General features: G+C 46.6%; 1 non-coding gene and 1 pseudogene across 1 annotated transcript; both read right to left on the bottom strand.

Moving 5' to 3' along the window:
- Positions 1 to 305: 305 nt before the first annotated feature.
- On the bottom strand, positions 306 to 11,624 carry LOC102705068 (annotated as a pseudogene).
- Positions 9,944 to 10,082, bottom strand: LOC121054329. Its single transcript, XR_005811733.1, has one exon. It is a non-coding gene; the product is annotated as a small nucleolar RNA Z247 (small nucleolar RNA).
- Positions 11,625 to 11,826: the final 202 nt, after the last annotated feature.

Raw genomic sequence — 11,826 nt, 5'->3', positions numbered from 1 at the left:
CCCCTACAGCCCTACTGCTGCTCGGCATGCACGAAATCAGAGCGGCCCTCCAACCACGGGCTACCTGTCCTCGCCTGCGCCTGCCAATCCTGCCTGTACACACGCTGCCCTACGCAACACTGCGCGTCACCGCTGCCTGCACCCATCGAGTGCAATGGGGGCAATAACTTGGAATTGAGCTTGTAGCTGTACTAGTACTAGTATGATCTGGAGAGAACAAGGAACGGAGCAAAGCAGTTCAGATGCGAGAGCATACCGAAGGAGCAATCCAACCGCCGGAACAAGATGACATGTGGGACACCACACTACCAATAGAGTACAAGGCCTGCTCCAAGCTTCTCCACATGGAAGCCTTGGACCTGCACCCTCTTCAAGAGGCAGTCAGCCTGGGCCTCGGCAAGGTTGCTGAGTGGTTGTGGTGCAAACCCTGCCGATGCCAGCATTGATCGCCAAGCGATCGCTTTGTCAGCTCTACACCGCCCAAGAACTGCATCTTCCACTCTGGGCTGAATAAGAAACCTCTCGATCTTACTGGCAGCATCCGCATCAGTGCCAGCAGCATCAATTGATTCAAGAAGACACATACAAGACTGTAAGAGCAAGGCTAATGATTGCTGGCTAAATACAAGTGCCATTTCACATGAAGCCAGCAATACAGCCAGCTCATGTAATGACTTAGCTATTAGACTATATAATGGCTTAGCTATTAGACTGGTTAAGAAAATAGCAACATTAAATATATAGCTATTTAGTGCTTATATGTGCACATGATCAACTGTGGTCTATATCTGTGTGGTCATATATCAAGCAACACAATATAAAATCCATAAAAAATAAAAATCTTACTAGCAACATGGTTTATTTCAACATCTTGATAACAGTTACGTTGAATTGATGGCACGCAGGACCATAAGTCCATGATACCACTAATTAAGCATTATAGAAATCTTAAAGCATTAACCAAAAGTACTACCAAATAAATCCTTCAAAATGAAGCCACTAATTATTAATCTAAACAACAATAAAGGGATAACACTCATTGCTACCATCTTCGGTCCAAAGAAACAGGTAGCCCATTTTGCATGAATAACCTTCGGGTCGCTGTATAAAAAAAAGAAACAAAAACATGTGTAAATAATATTTGTCTGCGCAAACTTACAAAATGTCAATATACAGGTTGAGTAAACAGTATAGTATGAAGGAGCATGCAGGTTCAGTAAAGAACACATACCTGCAGTAGTAACACCCAATGCAATCACGAGACACCATATCATCACCAAGGCCCTAAAATACATATAGGATATCACATTGATGCCTACGTTAATGGGGAAATAATAAAACCATGTGCATATATAAGTAACCTACCATGATTAGTTGCCATGTCTATTTCCAAACCTATGCCAAATGTGCTCAATCAAATCATTTTTAAGTTTGGTATGTTGTGGACGAGCATGGATAGTAGCTTTTCTACGCATCACATCAGCAAAGCACAGATTACCACCAATATTCACTTCAGGGGGTAGATCAAAGGATGCTCCCGGATTCTCATTCAAGTCAATGTGAATGTTAGCATCCTCTATCTCATCTTCAACTATCATATTGTGGAGAATCACACAAGATTGCATGATTCTCCCAACACTCTTTCTCTCCCATAGTCGAGAAGGACGGCGAACAATGCTAAACCGGGACTGCAATACTCCAAAAGCACGCTCGACATCTTTCCTTGCCCCTTCTTGATACTTGGCAAACAACTTATGCTTTTCTATTTGAGGAAGTGGTATAGTTTTCATGAAGGCGGCTCACTCTGGATATATACCATCAGCAAGGTAGTAACCTGTGCTATACTCATTCCCATTGACTGAAAACTGCACTTGAGGTGCTTCTCCTTTCAATACATCAAAAAATAGTGGGGAATTGTTCAACACATTAAGGTCATTATTTGACCCAGCAATTCCAAAGAAATCATGCCAAATATGAAGATCTTGGGAAGCAACAGCTTCTAGGACCATTGTTGGTACTACATAATCACCACGGGTGAATTGCCCTCTCCATGCTAAAGGACACTTCTCCCAGCGCCAGTGCATACAATCTATGCTTCCTAGCATTCCGGGGAATCCACGAGACTCATTAACTTGAAGTATACGCTCAACATCGTCTCGTGTGGGGCGTCGCAAGTATTTCCCACCAAACTCTTCAATCACCCCCTGTGCAAACTTGTCCAAGCATTCTAATGCAGTGCACTTTCCAATCTTAAAGTACTCATCTAACGCATCTACAGGGGTGCCATATGCTAACATGCGCATTGCTGCAGTACACTTTTGTAGTGGTGACAATCCTATTCGACTGGCACAGTCTGCCCTATAAGTGAAATAGGGAGACCATTGACCAAGTGCGTTCACAATGCGTAGGAAGAGATGTTTATTCATACGGAATCTAGTACGGAACATACTTTCAGGATACAATGGTTCTTCAGCGAAGTAATCCTCCATAAGACGCTGATGAGCACCCACATGATCTCTTCGGATGCTCTTCCTTGCAGCATACTGTCGCTGGGAGACCCCAATAGATAATGCAGCGTTGATCTTCACTGCAAAACTACTAGCAAAGGAGTCTAGGACACTCTGCTCAGCAACACACTCTTCAATCACTTTTGAAGGGTCTAGTTCATCAGAATCATCAGAGGAGAAAGCTAAATCTGACATGGTTGGATGGCTGAGCAAGAATATGAGAGGAAGATGGGATTGGAAGACTGTGTACAGAGATGAGTAGAGTAGAAGTAGTTATTTGTACTGCAGTAAATTGGACTATTGAGTACATGATTATCTGTATTGCAGTAAATTAGATTGTTGACTACATGATTACTGTACTGCAGTAAATTAGATTGTTGACTACATGATTACTGTACTGCAGTAAATTAGATTGTTGACTACATGATTATCTGTACTGCAGTAAATTAGATTGCTGACTATGTATGTAACAGAGAGCAAATTCAACTTGTATTCTATACCTTATTCAGTTTTGCCAAACTTAAATAGAGAAGAATGCAAAATATCTTAGTCACTTTTGCCGAATAACTTCTCTCTGAAACACCTCAACGCTAGCACATGCTCAGATCTCACATCTTCAGACATGACGGTTGTGTCTTGCATCATCAATGATCTATAGGTTTCTAACATGGCTGATTCTTTTTGCTCTTTTGTTGCAAGGTACGCAAGCTTTCGAGCTTCAAGCTTCTCGCTAGACACACGCCTTTGAGTCTCTAGCATCTCTTTACGACCTTCATTAGCTGTATTTTGAGCTTCTACAAACTTATGCAGCTCATCTTCGAGATCTATTATACAAGCTTCATCTTTTCTTTTTCTTTTCTGTTTCTCCTTGGCTTGCTTGCCCCCTATTGGCCGTTCATCTCTTGCCTCATCTAGAGAGAAATGCTGCCCCACATCTGACTCACAGAATTTTCTATTCTCCGGCTCAAGCTGTTCAAGGCGCTCTAAATAGGCATCCTATTTTGGTTCCTTTCTAAGGTACTCCCAACAATGCCTAAACATGAATGGACCATCTTTTTTGTGATCTTCTTCGTAACTATCAAGTGCCCTTTTCATTAAATCTACATCAGATTCACCACTACCACACAAAGCATTAGCTTCCTTCCAATTACCACAAAACCATGCAACCCTCTTTTTAATTCTCGCAAAGTGATCTTTGACTTGCTTGACTTGTCTTGTACGGTTTTTAGGGGTGGTCCTATTGAAGACAGCGGTAACATCTTTCCAGTATTGATCGTTCTTCTTGTAGTTTGCTTGGATTGGATCATTTGAATTATGTATCCAAGCACTGACCTACAATATCAACAAATGATGTTTATAGATATGCTAACAGTGTAACACATGAAGGCTACCATGCAAAAGAAAAAATCTTTAAAAAAATCTCACCAATCTAAGATCCTCCTCTTTTGTCCATAGTAGGCGCTTTTCAGATCTAGTATAATCACCATCACTAGTATCATCACCAAGATTGATGGGCTGTGATGAGTTACCATTACTCAAAAAGTTAACAAATCCACCGGGTGGGTGAGAATTTGAGCCCCTGTTAAAAAAATTATACACCAAATCAATAAAAAGCATCACAAACTACTTAAATTAGCTTTTACTCATGTGTAAAAAAAATACACTGTCGGCAAGCTGCATCCTTGAAAATGAAAAAAATAAGACAACAAAGAGCCTATTGTTTTTTTACTCTACAGTACTACTACATGAGTCACTGTAAAATAAATATATGAGTAGTAGTCACTAACGAACTACAACATCAGTACAAGTGTATAAATAAAACTGTAAAAAACTACTCATGTAAATTACTACTACTTACCATGCTTTAGATCATGCGAATAGGGCTGCAACAAAGATTAAATAAGTAAGAAACAAAGAACACATACCATACTTGCAGATCGGAGTCCTCAAGATTGTCAGCAATGGGCGCATGATTCACAGATGCACCAACCCCAGGCGGTCCCCAACAAGCTGGGCCTTGAGCGGTCAAGGCAGCCATGCTCGGGTGATGTAACCCGGTGAGCTAGTATGGTGCAGCGGAGGACATCACAGGCTGCTGTGGTGGGCACCAGGAGCTAGGTCCAACCATAGCCGGCGACGGAACAGCTTGATCTCCCAGGGTCAGAACAACTTGAGCACTCAGCGCAGGCGCAGAGGTCCTCCTGGACTGCCGAGGCATGTCGTCGAGGTACTGGCGGCGGGTTCGGTGAGGCTAGGGTTTGGAGGGGGCAACTGGATGTGATTTAGGCACGTATTTGAGGCTTTAATCTTCGATTTGGCGCGTGTGGGATCGATTTGGCGGGAGGCGGAGGGAGATTTCGCGGGCAATGGAGGTGTGGCGCAGGGGATCGAGAGGAGGAAGACGGCGACTGTTGAGTCACCCGCATCGGGCTGGGAACGGGCGATATCTCCTCGTACACTGTGATTTCGCCCGGCGTCTCATACACCGTCCGCTTGTTTCTCTCTCCTATGTTCTCTCCCCTCCACCTGGGATTTTTATAACGTGGACAACTATTTAGCCTGCTGACTGGACCTTATTAGACTTGCTCTAAGCAACTCAAGAAGTGCTGCAAAAATGGAAGGTCACTCCGATCACCACCATGGTCAGTAGCAACCAAAATCTTCGAAGCAAGCTGTTTTACCAACTGAAGCATAGCTAGGAGTGGAGTGCGTGCTGAGCAACGGCAACAACCTCATCAGCTATTGGAGCAATGAGTTCCACAGGATCAAATGCGTCAAGATTTATAGCATTGAATTCAAATGGAATGCCAAGGTCAGCAGCAAACTGTGAGAGGTTATCTCGAGTTAGACGCAGCTCAAGCGGGTAGTGGGAGGTGGCTGAGACGAAGGTTGTGAGCTTCAACATCGGCAAGGACACACCCCAGTGTCACAGCGGTGAGCAAGCTCCTGCAAGAACGAAGCCCACTGGCCACCGACACCAAGGTCGAAATCAATGATGCTGATACAAGACACAGTTGTGCTGGCAATCTCATCCAGAAGCGTCTGGGTCACCATGAAGTTGGCAAACTAGAGCACGGGAGAGAGGTCCGAGAAGGATTTGTAAGCAGCGAGCTTGAGGGCGACGTCGAGCAGGGACGTGAGACGAGTGGTGGCATGGTGGCCGTCGGCGAGCGCAAGGAGAAGGGCGTCCTTCAGGTAGGAGGCGGAGTGAAGGAAAGGCTTCCCAATTGGGGGAAGTTGCTGATTGAGACGCGCCAATATCTCTCGCTCGCCGATGGAGTTGCCGACTTCAGCTGCCTTCGCCGCCGCCGCAAGCTCGTCCAGGAGGTGTTGCTGCTGCGACACCGCCGCGGTTGTCTTCATCGCGTTGCGCGACGATTGCAGCGAAGGCTGGAGGTGGAAGGGTGTCGTGCCATGTAGTGACGGGAAAGGGAGACATTGAGACGACGATGGCTGCGGCTGCGGCTGGTTGTGGATGACGAAGAGATTGTCGGGCACGGAGTGGTGGCGCTTCGGCGGTGGCTCGAGAAGTGGACGTTGTTGGTGGTCGGAGAAAGAGTAGAGCAGGATGAACAAGGTGGAGACCGGTGAAGAATTTCAGAGTGCAGGAAGCGATCGTCACCTCCTCTTGGGTGCGTTCGCACGTATTTATATGGGGTGCAAACAACCTGCACCGTGGTTTACAAGATAAGGATAGTTTAGCTAAATATATCTCCAACTAACCTTAGATTACATTGTCTTATCTTAACAGCTAACAGGAGATAATTCACCGAACATATCCATGCTTACATGTGATATATCTAACACTCCCCCTCAATCACAACCTACCTAGATTGAGATTGTACTTAAAATTCTCTAACTGTTTTACAGGCAAGGCTTTTGTGAATCCATCAGCTATTTGATCTCTCGTAGGCACAAAGTCTACCTCAAGCAATTTTCGTTGTACTCTCTCTCGTACAAAGTGATAATCAACTTCAATATGTTTAGTCCTAGCATGAAAAACAGGATTAGACGACATATTTAGCTCCAAGATTATCGCACCATAATCTCGCCATTGGAGGACTCTGTATGTCCAATTCGGCTAGCAACATTTGTATCCACATAATTTCTACTGTAGCATTTGCTAGTGCTTTATATTCTGACTCAATGCTAGATCTGAACATTGTAGCTTGTTTCTTTGCATTCCAGGAAACCAAATTATCTCCTAGAAATACCGCAAAACCTCCTATGGACCTTTTATCATCCACATTGCCTGCCCAATCTGCATCAGAATACCCACTTACAAGCATAGATCTTGACTTCTTGATTTTTAAACCAAGGCTAGTGCACTGTTTTAGATACCTTAATATCCTTTTCACAGCAGCCCAATGAACTATAGTGGGAGCATGCAAAAATTGACAAACCTTGTTTACTGGGAAGGCAATGTCTGGCCTTGTCAGGGTGAGATACTAAAGTGCTCCAACCACGCTTCCATAATTTGAAGCATCGTTGGGACCCAACAATTCGTCTTCCTGCAAGGTGAGTTTTTCACTAGTACACAGAGGTGCACTTACAGGTTTGCAGTCAGCCATACCAACTCGCTTTAATAGGTCAGTAGCATATTTTTCTTGAGTAAGAATAATGCCATTAGATATCTTACTCACTTATATGCCCAGAAAGTAATGCAGGTCTCCGAAATCTTTCAAGGAAAATTCTTTCTCAAGATCCTTCAACAAAGCTGGGACTACATCCTGCCTTGAACTAGCAACAATTATGTCATCAACATAAATGAGCACAAAAATTGTTAGTCCCTGCTTATTATAAAAGAACAGTGAAGTATCTGCCTTGGATCCCTGAAATCCAAGCTGTTGTAGCTTTTGACTCAACTTGACATACCATGCTCTGGGTGCCTGTTTCAGGCCATATAAGGCTTTATCAAGCTTGCAGATATAATCCGGTTTTACCTTGTCTTCATACCCGTGTGGTTGCTTCATGTAGACTTCTTCCTCTAGTATTCCATGAAGAAAAGTATTATGTACATCTAGCTGTCTTAAGGTCCAGCCTTTAGAAACAGCAATAGACAAAACGAGTCTGATAGTAGCAGCTTTAACAACGGGACTAAAGGTGTCCTCATAGTCTATGCTGTACCTTTGTTTGAAGCCTTTAGCAGCTAGCCAAGCCTTATACCTGTCTAGACTGCCATCTTGTTTTCTTTTAATCTTATAGACCCATTTACAATCTATAATATTCTTTCCTTTTTGTGAAGGAACTAGGTGCCAAGTTTATTGTGTAGAAGAGCTGCAAATTCTGCATCCATAGCATTTTTCCAGTTTGTATCATGTAAAGCCTCAGCTAAATCTCTAGGTTCTCCGGTTGTGGTAAGAAAACCATACTTAATGGTACCATCTGTATATAATTTTTCTTTTTTGATACCTCTTTGAAGCCGGGTGATTGGGCGTTGAACTGGCTGTGTGTCGCCCCCGTGCACAGAGGATCCCGGCGCTGGTGATGCCGACCGTGGCGCGACCGGCGACGCAGGAGCAGAGCCATCGTCCTGTCCGGCAGATGGAGGTGACGGGGTACTGAAGTTGTCCTGTGCATCAGAGAGGGTGTCGGCTGTATGGTGGTCTGCCGGAGAAGCATTGGAGATCGCGTCCGCGGGGCTTGCATCAAAATCCACAGTTGCTTCGACCGTGCCATCGTTATTTGCTGTGGCGGTGCTGTGTACTGGGTCTGTTTGAGCTGGAATTTCTGCAAAAGACAGGTTAGCAGGATTTACAGGATAATAACTCACATGATCATCCAACTGAACAGCCCCAGAACCAATCATATCAGCCGGTAAAAGATTAATTTCTTTGCGGAGATGAGAGCCAGCATTGGGATTTAGTTCGGCAAAGGGAAAAACGGACTCATCAAAGACAATGTCGCGGGAAATATATATGCGACCAGTGGATGAATCCAAGCATCAGAAACCTTTGTGAATAGGGCTGTAGCCAAGGAAGGTGCAGCGCTTAGAGCGAAATTGCATTTTATGATTGTTATAAGGCCTGAGATTAGGCCAACATGCACACCCGAAGGTTCGGAGAGCGCGATAGTCAGGGGTTTGGTTGAACAGGCGTTCAAGAGAAGAGGACAAGCCAAGAACTTTAGTGGGTGTGTGATTAATTAAATAAACAGCAGATTGATAAGCCTCATCCCAAAATTTTAGAGGCAAGGATGCATGAGCTAGGAGCGTGAGACCAACGTCGACGATGTGTCGATGTTTTCGTTCAGCTGAGCCAGTCTGTTGATGTGTATGAGGGCAAGACACATGATGGGATATGCCTATTCTGTTGAAGAAGGAATTCAACTTTTGATACTCGCCACCCCAATCGGTCCGCATGGCTGAGATTTTTCTATTAAACACACGTTCAACAAGGTTCTGGAACTCTTGGAACTTTTAAAAACTTCAGATTTATGCTTAAGAAAATAAATCCAAGTATAACGACTGAAAGCATCAATAAAACTAACATAGACATCTGAGTAAACTAATTCTAAGGGAGAACTAAAAACAGTACTAGAAGACTTTGGGAATGGTAGTTGATGACTTTTGCCTTGTTGGCAAGCATCACACACCAACACTTTATTGGACTCAGAAGACACTGGTAAAGCATGATTGCGAACAACTTTTTCGACGATAGCATATGATGGATGACCAAGGCGGCAGTGCCACTGATCAAGAGATAGAGTGGTGGCGGCTAGAGCTTCCTTGTCCCGGCGAGCTGGAGAGGATAAAGATGGAAGCGGAAATAGCCGTCCAAGACAGCGCCCTCTAAGTAGCGTCTCCCTCGTGACCTGGTCCTTGAGAGAGAAATATTTAGGGTACAATTCAAGGAACGCTGAATTATCAACCATCAGACGATATGCAGAGATTAAATTCTTATTTGTATTTGGAACATATAGAATATTATTCAAGTGCAGGGGCTGAGATGGGGTGTTAACAATTGAACGACCAATGTGAGTGATTACCATACCTGCACCATTCACGGTTTGCACCTGATCTTGGCCCTTGCACTTGTCCTGAATGGTTAGCTTTTCAAGTTCGCCTGTGATATGGTCCATAGCACCCGTGTCCACGTACCAATTGGAGTCTGTACCATACGAGGCAGTTGTTCCTGCATATTTTTCATCAGGTACAAAGTCTTCATCATACCTATACCAGCAGTCGATGACAGTATGTCCTCGTTTGTAACACAGCTGGCACTTGGGGCGGTTGTCGACGTTACTTCCACTTTGTCGCTGATAGGAGGTATTGCCGGTGTTGTTGCGCCCTCTTCCGCGATTGTAGTCGCCACGGCCACGCTGTTGCTGCTGCTGGCTGCCTTGGTTGCCACGGCCTCTGCCTTGTTGCTGTTGTCCACGGCCTCACCCTTTGTGAGCGAGATTCACCGAGTGTTCCTGGCGAAGTTTCATGCGCTGCTCAAAGCTGAGCAGTTGAGAGTAAGCCTCTCCTAGGCTCACGTGTTCGGACTTTGAAACCAAAGATGAGATTATGGGTTCAAAGTCTTCATCCAATCCCGCAATAATATACGAGATTAGATCCTCTTCGTCGACAGGTTTGCCGGAGGTCGCAGCTAGTGCCCGCATTTTGCCAACGTATTCGGCAACGCTGAGGTTGCCCTTCTTTGTGTTTGTCAGTGCAGTGCAATCTTGGTGTTGATGGAGCATGTTCTTGTCGCCGAGGAGAACATCCCTTCGACTGCGCTCCAAAGCGCGGCAGCAGTCCCGCACATCGCCACCTGGGTGAGAACATCTCTACTTATGGTGGTAAACAGATAGCCTAGTACCTGTTGATCATTTGCGATCCATTCGCTGAGTGCTGGATTGGGGACTTCAACTTCTTTCTCATCTTGCTTGGTGATGATGGTCACCGAGGGCTTGCGTGTGGCGCCGGTGAGGTAGCCGTCTAGCCGTGCTCCTCTAATCACCGCAAGGACCTGGACTTTCCAGATCAGGTAATTTCCTTTGTTCAGCTTCTCCGTGACCGTGATCCCTCCAAGAAAGCCACCAGCCAGAGATTGGGACGTGCTCGCCATGAAGCTTCGGTTAGATAGATTGGATTGAAAGGAGGAAAGGCTCTGATACCATGAAGAATTTCAGAGTGCAGGAAGCGATCGTCACCTCCTCTTGGGTGCGTTCGCATGAATTTATATGGGGTGCAAACAACCTGCACCGTGGTTTACAAGATAAGGATAGTTTGTCTAAATATATCTTCAACTAACCTTAGATTACATTGCCTTATCTTAACAGCTAACAGGAGATAATTCACCGAACATATCCAGGCTTACATGTGATATATCTAACAGGTGTGGCCTGATGCTGGTTGGGGAGTAGCCAGGGCGATGGCAAGCCAAGGAGAGGGGGCTTTATGTCAGTGCCGTCGTGGAAAGGAACGGTAGTCGCCGCCGGTGGCTGGAGAGCCGTTCCGGGTGACAGGAGACCGAAAGTGGAGGTGGCCATGCCGTTGCTATCGCTGCTGCTTGTCAGCCACCTCCCGCCAGAGTAGGACAGGTCGGAGGCGAACGCGGCCGGCGAGGCGACGCCACTGGGGTGATGCTGCAGCGGGAACCCGAGAGGGTCCCCGACCTGGAACCCAAACCCGGCGACATTGGCGAGAAGCTACTGCTGCGGGAGCCCCGGCGCCTGGGCCTCCATGTCGCCAGGGGCAGCCATGATCCAGTTCAAAAATGTCTGCTCCTGGCCGGCCGTCGCCGCGGCGTCGCTGAACATGGCATCCCAGCTCTCCTCCCCGACGAAGCCCACATCCACGGCCGCGGGTATGGGCGGTAGCTCGCCACCGCTCCATTCCTCTTTACTCCCACCGCCGCCGCCCCCGTGCTCGTCGGGAGCCGCCCATTTGGCGGCTTCAGCGGCGGCGGCGCTGTTCTCCGAAACCGCCGCCATGCCTGTAGAAATAGAATCCGCCGCGTCGCCACCATGGGACGAAGACAACGTCGATGTGGAGTTGGGCGGGCTCGGACTCCCCCTGCAGTCCAGCACCGACGTCGGCTCCACCACCAGCCCCCCGCAGCCGCCGCCCTTATCCTCCGGCCAAAGCAGCGGCTCTATGACGGCGGCATTGAAGGGTACCACCCCCATCTACCAACTCGCGCATGCTCCTGTGCCGGCCCCTCGATCCCCCCTCTCATCAATCGCGAGATTAATTGGTCCGCGCCTGCGTGAACAGGGCGCGGGAGGTGGGAGAAGAAGCAGCAAGCCTTGTGCCCAAACGTCTCGGCTGAGTCGACTCTCTCTCTCTCTCTTGCCTCTTGCAGTGCCGGCATGCGTTGCCATGGCGGTG

Source organism: Oryza brachyantha, chromosome 4 (genome assembly GCF_000231095.2).
Source record: "Oryza brachyantha chromosome 4, ObraRS2, whole genome shotgun sequence".
Classification (NCBI taxonomy): Eukaryota; Viridiplantae; Streptophyta; class Magnoliopsida; order Poales; family Poaceae; genus Oryza; species Oryza brachyantha.
Note: the sequence above shows the minus strand (reverse complement) of the source record. Positions and strands in the feature narration are given on the sequence as shown.